At 39.9% G+C, this 13,553-nt stretch overlaps 1 protein-coding gene and 1 pseudogene across 1 annotated transcript in view; one reads left to right on the top strand and one right to left on the bottom strand.

Annotated features, from left to right (window-relative positions):
• LOC122813454 (E3 ubiquitin-protein ligase HECTD3-like) overlaps window positions 1-13,553 on the top strand; it is a 699,643-nt gene that overhangs the window by 205,452 nt on the left and 480,638 nt on the right. The window lies entirely within an intron of this gene.
• LOC122814591 lies at window positions 9,413-9,567 on the bottom strand (annotated as a pseudogene).

Here is a 13,553-nt window from a genome sequence, read left to right as displayed (position 1 = left end):
CTGTATCTTGACTAGAGTAGTTACAGGAAAGTCAGGAAACAAGCTTAGAAATTTTTTTTTGGAAAGTAGAAAGGGAGAAAGGAGAAACAGAAGATAATTCAAAATTAAGGACCTAATTGGCTTGCCCTTCCCAAATGTTCTCTCTGTATTAGGTAGAGTGAGCTAGAGATACTAGACTGGAATAGAGCTGGGATAGAGCTGAACAGATGGGACTGATAGGAGTGTCTGAAGTCAAAATATGATCTCACTGTAGTTAGATGAGTGAGCAAATGAGATAGACCCAGGAGGAGTGTTCAAACACAAATTTACAGGAGGGGCGGGCAATTCCAAAGCCACCAAGATTAATACCACAACAAGAACAGGGAGGGTGGACAGGAAAGTAACTGCAGAGACAGAGAGAGACCACAGTATTCTATGAAACAATTACATAGAAAAATAAATAACTACAGAGAGAGACAGACACAATATTCAATGAAACAAATAGACAGAAAAATGAAATGCAGTGCAATTATCTTTCTAAAGAAGTTGCAGAAAAAAAAGCAAGGCAGAATTCAGGGCACACAAACTTCACATAGCAAATCTAATGTGAGATATAGGAGGTCAGTTTATGTTTAATAAGGAATTATGTCTTATCCAAGATATGGGAAAATAAGCACATTAGATCCTTATCCCATGCCAGCTTTTATGCACCTTTATGGGTATGTGCTTCTTATACAGCTTTTGTAGTAGGAAAGTTTGAGTGGGGGCTTTTTCATCTGAATGATTCCATTCTTTAAGCAAAATATTTTGCAGTAACCTGTTCAGTGTTACAGTTACATTTATCCTAATGAGAGTTTTTCTTTTACATCTACACATTGAAAACCTAATGCTTTCGGTTGCTTTTTCTTCTTAACCATCAATGACAAGTAAACTGTAGTTGAAGGCACCACAGAAAATAAACAAATTGATCTCTTTTTAAATTAAAATTATTAACGTACTAAATGACTTCTTCTCATGAATTACCTGAATTCAAAACATAATGATATGGTTCCTGAAATTCCGTAGTATAGAGCCATTCATTTTGCTGTTGTCACAATTATTTCCAAGTTTTTTTTTTAATTCAATATGAATAAGCTGATGAATGCGTGAATCTTGGATTGTCAGGACACTGATAAGCTGTGTCATTGCCAGGGCAGGCCAAAGTCTGGACTCTTCCAACTTGTTTGCCAGATTGTGTACTCCACAAGTGGTTAAAGTAATATTGATCTGTCATTCCCTCATCTAAGAGCACAGTAGGCCATTCTGCTTCTGGTATAGACTTACTGATGTCTAATTCCAACAGACTACTTGGTTTGAAGACATCCATCTTCATTAATAGCAGGACTATATTCTAGAGGGTGCTAAAGCCTTCTGAAGACACAGGATCCCCCTCTTTTTCTGATAATGCAATCTCTTTCACTGCCCTACAGTGTTCAAACATAAGAGACATGGCCCAGGCTACCTCTATTTTTCAAGTAAAATTTCTGAGAAACTATAACAGCGTTTTCCTTTTTACTTGTCTCTTTGTTAGCATTCTGATTGACGTGTTAGGGTTAATCAAGTTTCCTTTTTGTGATTTTCTTCCACTTCTGTAGTGTTTCCCAGGGCCTACTGTTGGTGTTTCATTGCCACTTCTTTTCAGTTTCTTAACTATCTAGACTTATTATTAGCTATTTTCTAGTTCCTGATTGTTATTAACTATCTAGACTTATTATTAGCTATTTTCTAGTTCCTGATTGTTATTAACTATCTAGACTTATTATTAGCTATTTTCTAGTTCCTGATTGCTATTGTCTAAAAGAGAATTAAACATTTCTTGTTGTAGTTCTAATCCTTAGCTGTTGAAATGTTGCAGTGTGTCCACCTCTTGCCATCTTGAACTGAGCGTTCTATAAGTGTATTGCAAGTGCATGAATTAAATCCTTGCTCAGAGCAAGGGCATATAAAGCTTACTCTGACTAGAAAAGCAGTACAACATAATTAAGTGTGAGATCTCCCTTGCCTTTACCCCAACACTCCCTGAAATTGTAAAACTGAATTACAACTGTATATGTAAATAAAATCTCTTGATTTAGAAAGTGGCTTGCAATATTAACCAAACATTTCATCATCTGTCTCAGAACCAAAACTGCAAAACTCTCTGGGACTTGCACAGAGTCTTCTAAGAATAAACACAAGCCTTATAAACCACACAAGCCTAGGCCTTCCTCTTCAGGTCCCATGTCAAAGAAATGAAATGGAAGAGGTTGTTACTAACATGAGCGTAAGTCTTTTCCAAGACTGGGTAAGTTACAAACCTTAAATTCCTTAGCAGATAATGACATTTCACAAATTCTAAGCAACCTCTTCTCAACCTTCTTCTTTGCCATTGCCCAGGGTTGACTATGGCAAATTTGTCAATGTCATAGTTCCAGCTCAGAAGAAGCTGCCTGCTGCCCCCATCCTCATATGTTTCTGTGCAGATAGGGATCTTTTCTCAAATGTTTTCTCCTTTCTGGTAGTTTTCAAGTTTTCCTCACCGACATCTGTGATCTTGGCACTAGTTCTGAGTCTTTTAAAAGTGACCCAAATTATGTCAGTGTAGTATCTGACTATTTATTATGTAACCATGCAAACTCTGGTCCTAATTTGTATAGCCATGACCTTTGATGTTGATAACTTTGCTTTCAGGAAAGACACCAGTTACCGGTGTCAATGGGTATTCCACAGACCCCACTGATGCCAGTCGGTCTGCTGGCAACAGTGGTGGTGGTGGGGGGTCAATGAAATGATGCTGTGCTTGGCACTGAACATGTTAGCAGTAATGCTGGTGCCAATGAGAGCAGTCTTTTAATTGCTGGCATCAGTGCCCTCAGCACTGAGTCTGCAATCAGTGCTGGCTTTGGCTCCACTGTTGCAGATACCCTTTTCACCGGACAGCTATAACATCTGTTCCCACTCAGCAGACTAGTACTTCCTGAATCCATGGCTACTCTGCTTGTGCTAGGATAGAAGGACACAAGAGTTAGTACACTGTTTTGCAATGACATTGGCCCACAACTGTGTTCTTTATCTTTAGAGCTGCCATCTTTAACGACTGTAAGAAAGTTCACATGTAAGAGAGACCAGATAGATTTCCCTACTGAGTCTCCAATATCTGATACTGAAGATAAGAAGGATGACAACTTCCTTTCATTGCTTTTGATGATCTCAAAATTGGGAAAGTCTTAGAAATAATGCAACAAAGGGAGACAGCCTACTGATCATGTATCACGTCTGCAGAAAACACTGCAACAGGCTTTTTGGTGCAGTCTTCTTGGATGGTCAACATATTAAGGAAGAGGAAGGCCCTGATGGTGTGATTCCTGCACCAAAGAAATCGGATAGGATTCTCCAGCCCCTAATGATTGGAACTTCTGGGTAGAGACTCTTACATCTCACACAGGTAGCCTTTGAAAAGTTTCCACTCCTCAGAACCTAGTGATTTATCCTCAGGGTAAGTAGCCTAAGGCTATTGACCATCCTGAGAAGTGGGTTTATGCATCCTTAACATTCCCTATGAGGATCATAAACTTTATAGCCCATATGGTAGATGTCAAGCAAGATTTGATCTATGAGATGCACCAGTCACTGGATCAGTTACCTGGCAAAACTCTCAGACAGAACTTACAGTTCCACTCAACAACTATTTCATCTATTTCAAATCACATGATGAGAGTGTCTTAACAATTCTACCAAAGGTTCTGGTAGCACCATGCAGTGGAATGACTTATCTGGCTCATATACTTTCACAAAGACATCAGGGCATCATCTATGAATTCATCCTTTCAGGACCCCTACCTTTTTGGCCTGTCATGTTCTTTCTTGAGTTATTTTGTATCTGCCTTGAGAAATGCATTTTTGTTGTTGTTTCAGTAGGTGAATGTATGCATTTACTGGAAAAATGCAATTTTTGTTGCTCTTATTTTAGGAGATAATTTCAGATGTACTTGAGTCTAGCACAATAAAGGCATAATAAAATATTTACTGTGTAGTATTTAACAACATCCTTACTTTTTATTGAGGTATTCACTGTTGAGTAGCTTTATTGTGATTTCTGTTGATTGCAGTCTGTCAAAACCAAACCCAATAATTTTGAACACAAATCCATCCTTACCAAATTTAAAGTCACACGCATGAAGGCCATCATAGTAGGCTGTACATATGTTCCAAAAACACTTCTATATTTCATGACTGTGCTCCAAAATAAAAAAGAAAAGTTATTTTGCATTGGTGACCATCTCTAACGTGGCAAAAACCTCTAGCTGGTTCTCACAGCCATCCATCCAAATACTTGCTTAGTTTTATTAAGTAGGACCTCCAACAGCATAGATAACATATCAAAAAGAGAACATATTTTTGATTGGATAGTTATTTTCCTCACCTGATAAAAATCGCATTAGTTCATATAATTTCTTTATTCTTTAATCTTTAATTGAGCACCATCACTTCTTTAAAATTTCATCTTACATACAAGTTAGAAGGCAGCACCATTGTACTAGCTGCAGATATACATCTACCCTTGTCCCATCCATATTTACATAACTACAGACAAAATTCTTAAGCCCCAGCACAGTTGTTGACTATTTCAATGATAGTTTCCTGAAAACCTTTCCTTGGATCATTGCTGACAAAGTATTTTATGGCTAAAACATCAAAAATATCATGCCTGGAAAATCGATCATTAGACCATCCTGATGCATCATTAACCATCTGTCCCATCATATTAAGGGCCTTGGTAAAACAACCGTGTTAATGCAATGTGGTATTTTACAATTCATAGACACATTAGCCATGATGGAGAAAGACCACATTATCAGGTAATTTGCATGTCCTGCCCTGGTAAATCACAGAAGATTTCATTTGGTCATTCTTCTTCTTCTTCTTTCGGCTTTTCTGGGTTAGGGGTTGCCACAGCGGATCACCTGTCCACACATGATTAACAGTGGAGTTTTAAAGTGTCGAGTTGCCATCCCAGCGCCCAACCTTCCACAGAAGGCACACACACACACACACACACACACACACACACACACACACACACACACACACACACACACACACACACACACACACACACACACACACTCACGCCTAGGGCCAATTTAGTGTGTCCAATCCACCTACAGCATATCTTTGGGATGTCGGAGGAAACCGGAGCACCCGGAGGAAACCCACGCGGCCACAGGGAGGACATGCAGACTCCGCACCGAAGGCACCCCAGCCAAGAATTGAACTGGAGTACCTCTTGCTGTGAGGCATCTAAAAAAAGAATAATAAGAAAAATAAAAAGTTTAAAAGAAAAAAAAAAGGCTCCAAATGCCTAACTTATAAAAGGGGAAAAACTACACTAGCTAAATAACTAGGTTGCCTAAGGGAGGGAAGGTAAGAGGAGACAACTACTAGTTTAAAGCTTAAAGCAAAAGTAAAATACACTTATCTGAGTGACAGCCAAGGATTATGTCTATAGCAGAATGCGGCAAACAAGATGTAAGGGTTAGATGGCAGCAAGGGACCATGGGAGAGGGAGGAGCCTGAGCCCTGGCTCTCTCCAAGCTATAGTTTATTATTTATTTATTCCAGTTTGGTGACCGGGGAGGTCCACTGGGCTCAAGAGCCCGTTTTCAGTGGAGGCCTGGGGAGAAAAGCTCCACAATACAAAGTTACATCACATAATGAATTACAAAGAAAAATATTTGCATTACAATCAATAGGTAGTATTACAAAAAACAGCAGGTAGAATTGCAGTCGAATAGGTATCATTCACTAAAGCAACTAAGATATTAAGGAAATTGTCCAGGAGGATGAGAGGCATAGAGCATAAGGCTGGATGTAGATAATAGTTACATTTATAATGTAGGTCTATGAGAGAAATTAGAAAGGTATGAAGGTTAGCCAGGAGAGAAGGAGGAGGGGAGCTTGGGAGGTATGGGATGAAGAGTGCAGCTACATTTTCTGTGAAGAAACAGGTAGGAATTAAGTTTTTTTTTGAAGGTGTTTAGATTGTCAAAGGTCCTCAGTGTAGAGGGCAGGGCATTCCATTTTTTAGCTAGGGAAAAGGAGAGTAGAAGCTGACCAGCTGGGTGTTTGGGTTTGTGGACGGTAATAAGGTTTTGGTGAGTAGATCTAAGGGGTCTGAGGGGGTATATGGTTGAAGAATATTAGATAGTGCGAGGCAGCTGGTGGGTTGAAATAATAATTTGTGGGCTGAAAGAATTTGGAGGAAGTCAAGTTGATTGGGGAGTTCAAGCCAATTTAAAGTTTGTAGGGAGGTGCAGTGATGAGAGAAGGATTTTGCCTTGGTGGAGAATCTGGACATTTTATTGTAACATACTTCCAGTTTGGAGGTAAGGGTGGAAGGTAGATTAGTAAGCAGAGGAGCGCCATACAGAAGAGATGGGAGGAGATATGTGGTGGCCAAGGTATGTCCAGTAGAGGGAGAGAGGAAGTGATTATTTCTGTACAGTAGGCCATGTTTTATGTGGGTTTTCTTGATGTTAAGTTGGATGTAGGTATTGAATCTTAAGTGTTCATCGATGGTGACCACCAGGAGTTTGGCGGAGGGAACAATGTCAATGATGGAGTTGTTAAGGCTGGTAATTTGAAATTAGTTTTTATCAGTGGGAGTGGATTTAGAGGGAGTGAAGAGAAGAATCTTAGTTTTGTTAGTGTTAAGTGAGAGGTGGTTTTGGTGCATCCATTTTTCAGTGGTTGAGAAGGCAGTTTGAGTTAGAGACTGGAGTTCGGTTAGGTTGGAGGCACAGCAGATCAAAGTTGAATCATCTGCGTATTGGACAATTTTGGTATTAGGAATGGCTTTGTGGAAATCATTAATGAAGATGTTAAATAGCAGAGGGCCAAGTATGGAACCTTGGGGTACTCCTGTGGGGGTGGGAAGGAAGGTGGAGGAGGCTTGGCCCCATTTCACGGCTTGGGACCTGTCTGAAAGATGGCTGGAGAACCAGGAAAGAGTTTTTGGGGAGATGCTGAGGTTAGATAGATGGTTTAGTAGACGGGTGTGGGAGATGGTATCAAAAGCTTTAGATAAATCTAGCAGAAGAGACGAAACTAAGTTACCAGAATCTCGAGCTGAATTGACAGAGTGTAAAAATGAGAGAAGGGCTGTGTTGGTATTGTGTCCAGGGGGGAAGCCATGTTGGGTAGGAGAGAGCAGCTGGTGTTTGGTCAGGAATGGCATGAGCTGCAGGTGTATGCCTTTTTCAAGATGTTTAGAGATGGGTGAGAGGATGGCTATAGGGTGGAAGTTGGAGAAGTTACAGTTTCTGCCACCCTTGTGGAGTGGAAGAATAAAAGCAGAACGCCATAGTTTGGGTACATAGAACTCGAGTAGTGATCTATTTATCAGGATGCTGATAGGGAGAGCAATACTGTCTGAGGCAATTTTTAAGAAGGAGGAGGAGGGGATGTTGTCAGGGGCATTGGTGCAAGGTTTAAGTTTGGAGAGAAGTTTTTTTTTATAAGGTACGTGGATACAGGTTTAAGTTCAAAGGTAGGTGGTGTGGGAGGAGAGGGGGAGGAAGCTTAGGCAGAGGGCGGTAGGGGTATGTTGTTGGGGAAGGTTTTGGTTAGTTCAGCAATAGAAGAGGTGAAGAAGGTGTTGAATAGTTTGGCAATTTCTTGGTCAGATTTGCTAGTATCAGGACAAGGGTTGTTTGTTATACCAGGCTTGAGAAGGGAGTTAATAGAGTTCCAGAATTGTTTGGGTTTTTTTGCATGATTTATTTGTAAATGGTTGTAATAGGACTTTTTATCTATAATGACTTGTTTTTTGGCTAGGTTTCGCAGCTGTTTGTATTGAAGTAAAAATACAGGCTGTTTATGATGGAGATAGCTTTTCCAAGATTTGTCTCTTTGTTGCATAATTTTCTTGGTTTCTTTGTTAAGCCAAGGGGCAGTGTTGACTTTAACTGTTTTAGTTCGTATTGGAGCTAGGGAGTTTAGGACAGTTAGGAATGTAAAGCTGAAGAAGTCAATGGCTTCGTCTAGAGGTAGGGTATTTAGGGGGTTCCAGTTTGTGAGCTTAAGGGAGTCAGAGAAGGTAGAGGGGTTAAAGTTAGTTAGGTTACGAGTGTGTAAGAGTTGGTGGGAATATGAGGAAGAGGATGCAGCTCTATGGGTGAAGGCAGGGAGGTGGACTTCTAATGGGTCGGGAGTGACAACATATGTTGTGGTTCTGTTAGGGTGAGATACCAGGATCCAGTCTAGGATGGAGCCTGGGTGGTTGGTATTGTTGGGCCTAGTAATGGAGTTAATGAGTTGTGTAAAGTTGAAGAGATTGATTGACATGGTGGGATTAGGGTCAATGATTTTTTGCCAGTCGATATTTACATTTCCCATAGTGTAGGTTTCATGTTTAATATTTGAGAAGGTCCAAGAGAGGATGTCTCCCAAGGTACTGGTGTTGTTACTAGGAGGAATGTAAAGGGAGATGATGCAAATACTCTTATGGTCATTTCATTTTAGAATGCCAGTTACTAGTTCAGCATTATTAAAGGAAGGGATATGATTTGGGAAGGGAGTGAAGGATAAGTGATTGGAGTAGATTAGTGCTACACCACCACCTCTTTTACTTAGGCAGTCAGATCAGAGAGACTGATATCCGGGGGGAAGGAATTCTGAGTCAGTTATGTGTGGTTTTAAGATGGCTACTATGTCAGGTGAATTATGGTTGAGCCAGGCATGAAAGAGGGTAATTTTTTAGCTAAGCTTTGGGCATTGATGGTGAGGAATTTCAGGTGTTTACTGATTGGTTTGTTGTTGGAGCTAACGTTTTTTGTTTGAGAAATGTTTGGTCAAGGGTTGGGATGAATGTCGCCTGCTAAGCAGAGGTAAGAGAGAAGGTGAAAATGTTTGTTAGGATTGTGTTTGGTTGGGAATGGATGGTAGGGGGTGGGTTTGGGTTTGCAGAATTTAGAGGGGATTTGGAAGAGTTTTAATGTTAATAGAAGGGTGGAAGAGTTGCAAGCTCGAATCCTACGTCGGATCCAAAACCGTACTGTGAGGAATAATGACATGGACAACATCAGATATAATTGATTGTGAGCTAAGCATGCTAACATAAAAGAAACAGATCTGCTAGTTAAAGTTCAGGAAACTGTGCAACCACAACTCCCCACTACCAAAAATTTTCGAGGAAAGCCAACAAAAGCAGAGCCTCAGCCTCGGGAAGCAAAATTCTTGCACAACTTTGGTTATGGAGAACAAGCAGGTCCAGTGTAGTAAATGGCATTACCTGGGTGGTGAGATAACTTGCACTGGTGTATGAGGATAGTGACAAACCTGGCTTTAAATGTAAATATGAGCTCTGTATATTTACTGGAGGAAGAAGAAAAGTCTAGAACCTCAACCTCGGGAAGCCACCTTCTTCATGATGGTGGAGGAGGAAAAAATATGCAACTAAGTTTTCCAAATTTGGGGAAATCACACGGGTCAACCCAACCAAAGCATGCAGTGGAAGAGCCTCTGGAAACCATCTTCTTGGTTGTGGTACTGCACCTGCCAGTTAAGTATGACTTTGGTTAATGGGAAATAGCAGGTGAGGTCAGAAGAGGTCAGGAGAGTATGCATGGCCTTTTTCAAGAGAGAAAGAGACAAGAAGTCCATCTGGAGAAAAAGGTAAGTGTTGTAAATAAGAGGAAATTACTGTTTCTGCTTTAGAAGAACTTATGTATCAGACTTTTTAGAAATAATGGACTGTGAGCTAAGCATGCTAGCATGAAAGAAACAGATCTGCTAGTTAGTTTAAGTACGGGAAACTGTGCAACCACAACTCCACACTACCAAAAATCTTAGAGAAAAGCCAACAAAAGCAGAGCCTCAGGAAGCAACATTCTTCCGTTACTTTGATTATGGAGAACCTTCAATTGGTCATTAATGCTAGAAATTAGAGTTGCACATATATCAGTCAGTATGTCCAGTGTATCCGTGGTGTCTAGCACTTCCCCCCAACTGACATTAAATTAAACAAGTATCCCTGGTGTCTAGTAGCTCCCACTGACCCACATATAATTAAACAAGTATCCCTAGTGTCTAGTAGTTCCCCTTACCCACATATAATTAAACAAGTATCCCTAGTGTCTAGTAGTTCCCCTTACCCACATATAATTAAACAAGTATCCCTAGTGTCTAGTAGTTCCCCTTGCCCACATATAATTAAACAAGTATCCCTAGTGTCTAGTAGTTCCCCTTACCCACATATAATTAAACAAGTATCCCTAGTGTCTAGTAGTTCACCTTACCCACATATAATTAAACAAGTATCCCTAGTGTCTAGTAGTTCCCCTTACCCACATATAATTAAACAAGTATCCCTAGTGTCTAGTAGTTCCCCTTACCCACATATAATTAAACAAGTATCCCTAATGTCTAGTAGTTCCCCTTACCCACATATAATCAAACAAGTATCCCTGGTGTCTAGTAGTTCCCCTTACCCACATATAATTAAACAAGTATCCCTAGTGTCTAGTAGTTCCCCTTACCCACATATAATTAAACAAGTATCCCTAGTGTCTAGTAGTTCCCCTTACCCACATATAATTAAACAAGTATCCCTAGTGTCTAGTAGTTCCCCTTACCCACATATAATTAAACAAGTATCCCTAGTGTCTAGTAGTTCCCTTACCCACATATAATTAAACAAGTATCCCTAGTGTCTAGTAGTTCCCCTTACCCACATATAATTAAACAAGTATCCCTAGTGTCTAGTAGTTCCTCTTACCCACATATAATTAAACAAGTATCCCTAGTGTCTAGTAGTTCCCCTTACCCACATATAATTAAACAAGTATCCCTAGTGTCTAGTAGTTCTCCCTAATCCCTGTTAAATGCTGTTAAGACAAGAAAAGTCAAATTAATCCCTGGTTTCTAGTGGTTCCACCACAATCCCTGGTATATTTAAATGTTGTTAAGGTGCAATCTCAACAAGTGCGCCCCCACCTATATGTTGTTTAAATGCCATAGAGGAACGGTAGTGAAGAGTTCTACTTGGTGCCTAGTGTTCACCTACAACCCACATTATGTGTATGTGCCCCTCAGGCACAAGCATAATTATTTCTGGTGGCTAGTGATTCCCCCATCCGTCTAAACTTCAAACTGTTTAGATGCCATTCAGGCACAAGTGTTATCCCTGGTGGCTAGTGGATCCTCCCCACCCTCCACAATCCCTGTACTATTTAAGTCTCACACTAGCATGAGTGTTATCTCTGGCAGCTAGTGATTACCCCACCCTTTGATCCCAGTTTGGTTTCAGTGCTGTTCAGGCATGTCTACAAAGAGTTTTACCTGGTGGCTAGTGGTTCCCCCACCCAGTGTTGTAGGCTCTGCTCATTAGTCTAGGGGTGTTTGGAAGAATGGCAGCCACTCCAACCCAGCAAACAACCATACGCTCCACAAGGATGGCATGCAGGGTCAAGCCAACAATGTAAACCACCAACGACCAGCAAAAAACGATAGTGAACACGCAGTAATGAAGAAATAATGATTATTTATTTATAATTCCTTCAAATCCAGACCGGTTTCGGCTATTCAGCCTTTATCAATGAATACAATAAAGTTTTTTTGAATGAAATGAAGCAGCCTGCATTTATACTAGTCTCTGATTACCTGGAAGCAATATTACAGCACCACCCAGTGGCTGGAGTAACAAAGTGCATGTTCCATTCTTGATTGAAGCATATGACCAGTGACATAAAAATGCCAGAGGTGTAGATATTAAGTCATATTTTTAAAGATAAAAATCAAAGCTCTGGAAGTAAGCCATTATATGACATACATATTACAAGGTAATAGACCAATACCATAGTCACTATTTGTGAATGCATATCATAGTGTAAAAAAGCAGAAACTATATACCACTAGTATATATATATATATATATATTTTGAAGGGTGATAACCACAAGTTCAAAAGAACTGAATAATAATGAACCAAGTACCGATCATATAATATATTACAAAATAAGGCAAAAAGAGTATAGTGGCCTCATTCTCAGCTATATTATAGATTATAATAAATTGAAATAATATGCTTGTAGATAATACAAGTTCAACATTGTAATTGTACAATACTCAATGTTTAATGCCAACATACCAGATATGAATACCAAACCATACATATACATATTCGTATCCTGAACAATTTTTTATCATGCTTTATAGAGTATAATATGAGCGTTGGTAGGCCTAAACACCATTGAATGGTTCGTACTAATTCTTGATCTATATGAATGTTTGTTGTTGTAACCATGATTATGAAATCCTCCAGTGTTCAGTGAAACTTACAAATGGTCATACAGACCTGGGGGGAATAAACATCCAAGGTTGGTTATCCAATATTGTTCCTTGTGGTTTAAAATGGTGTGCCAACCCTGCCACTCCAACCCACCCACACACCCACGCATATTCATTACACACACACACACACACACACACACACACACACACACACACACACACACACACACACACACACATAACTACCTAATTTACTCACTCACTAAGTCCACATCTGTTACTTACTAGGCAGACACTCAAAAATGCAGCCCCTTGCATTCACACCCGCACCTAACACTACCTTACCACTAAATTGTCCAGCAGTTATACCTACCACAATGGAAGAACCTGGCCTTTTAGCAAGGTACAAATAACAGCAGTTCTCAGGGGAGACCACAAGGGTAGTTAGCATATGCCTCTCCCCCATTATGCCTCATTAGCATCTAGCACAGCCACAGAGACAGACCAACACCGTCCTGCATGTCTTTATGTAAAAACACCACGGTAGGTTTGTATATGAATTCAAAAAGGTTATCTTGAGGGATACACATCAAATACATGCTGCAGTAACTTTTATGAATTCCTCTATAAGACTCGGATATCATGTCACCTATTAAAAAAAACTGAAATAAAGTAAAAATGCTCCTTGTCTGTAGTAAACCACAGTAGTTTAATTTCCAACAGCCTCTAAATTCATGGATATTTCACAAGTTCTGGGTCTGTATCCAAATGTGTCCAAAACATTAAATCCAGAAGACTACACAGTTTTCCTCCATGACCTAGTTCCACTTCTGTACAAATTTACCCTACTTTTTATGGTCACTATTATCATATCGTAGACTAAGCTATACCATTTGCAAGTGCTAAATTTCTCCATCAATGAAGACACTGACCAATACCTTTTTTCACTTCCTTCCTGTGCTACCATCACTGATTGAGAAAGTATTATGTAAGCTAAAATGGCTGTATGGCCATTGATGGCCGCATGCCCAAATACTTAAAAGTCACTTTGGGGCAATTGGGAATTTGGAGTAGTCTCCTTATTGTTCTGGACTGCATGCCTAATAACAGTCTATGAACTTAGATCTGCTGCCTACCTCCATCTCAGCATTTGTTATTTGCTTTCCTCACTGAGGCTTATGTACCATCCCTATGGAAAATATCCACTAATGTTTCTCTCCATAAACAAAACTGAACTGAACCAGCGGGTGTGGCTTGAATAATGCT

The sequence above is a fragment of the Protopterus annectens genome, chromosome 10.part0 (assembly GCF_019279795.1).
Source record: "Protopterus annectens isolate FY-2018-M chromosome 10.part0, PAN1.0, whole genome shotgun sequence".
Taxonomy (NCBI): Eukaryota; Metazoa; Chordata; order Ceratodontiformes; family Protopteridae; genus Protopterus; species Protopterus annectens.
This window is presented reverse-complemented; position numbering and strand designations above follow the sequence as displayed.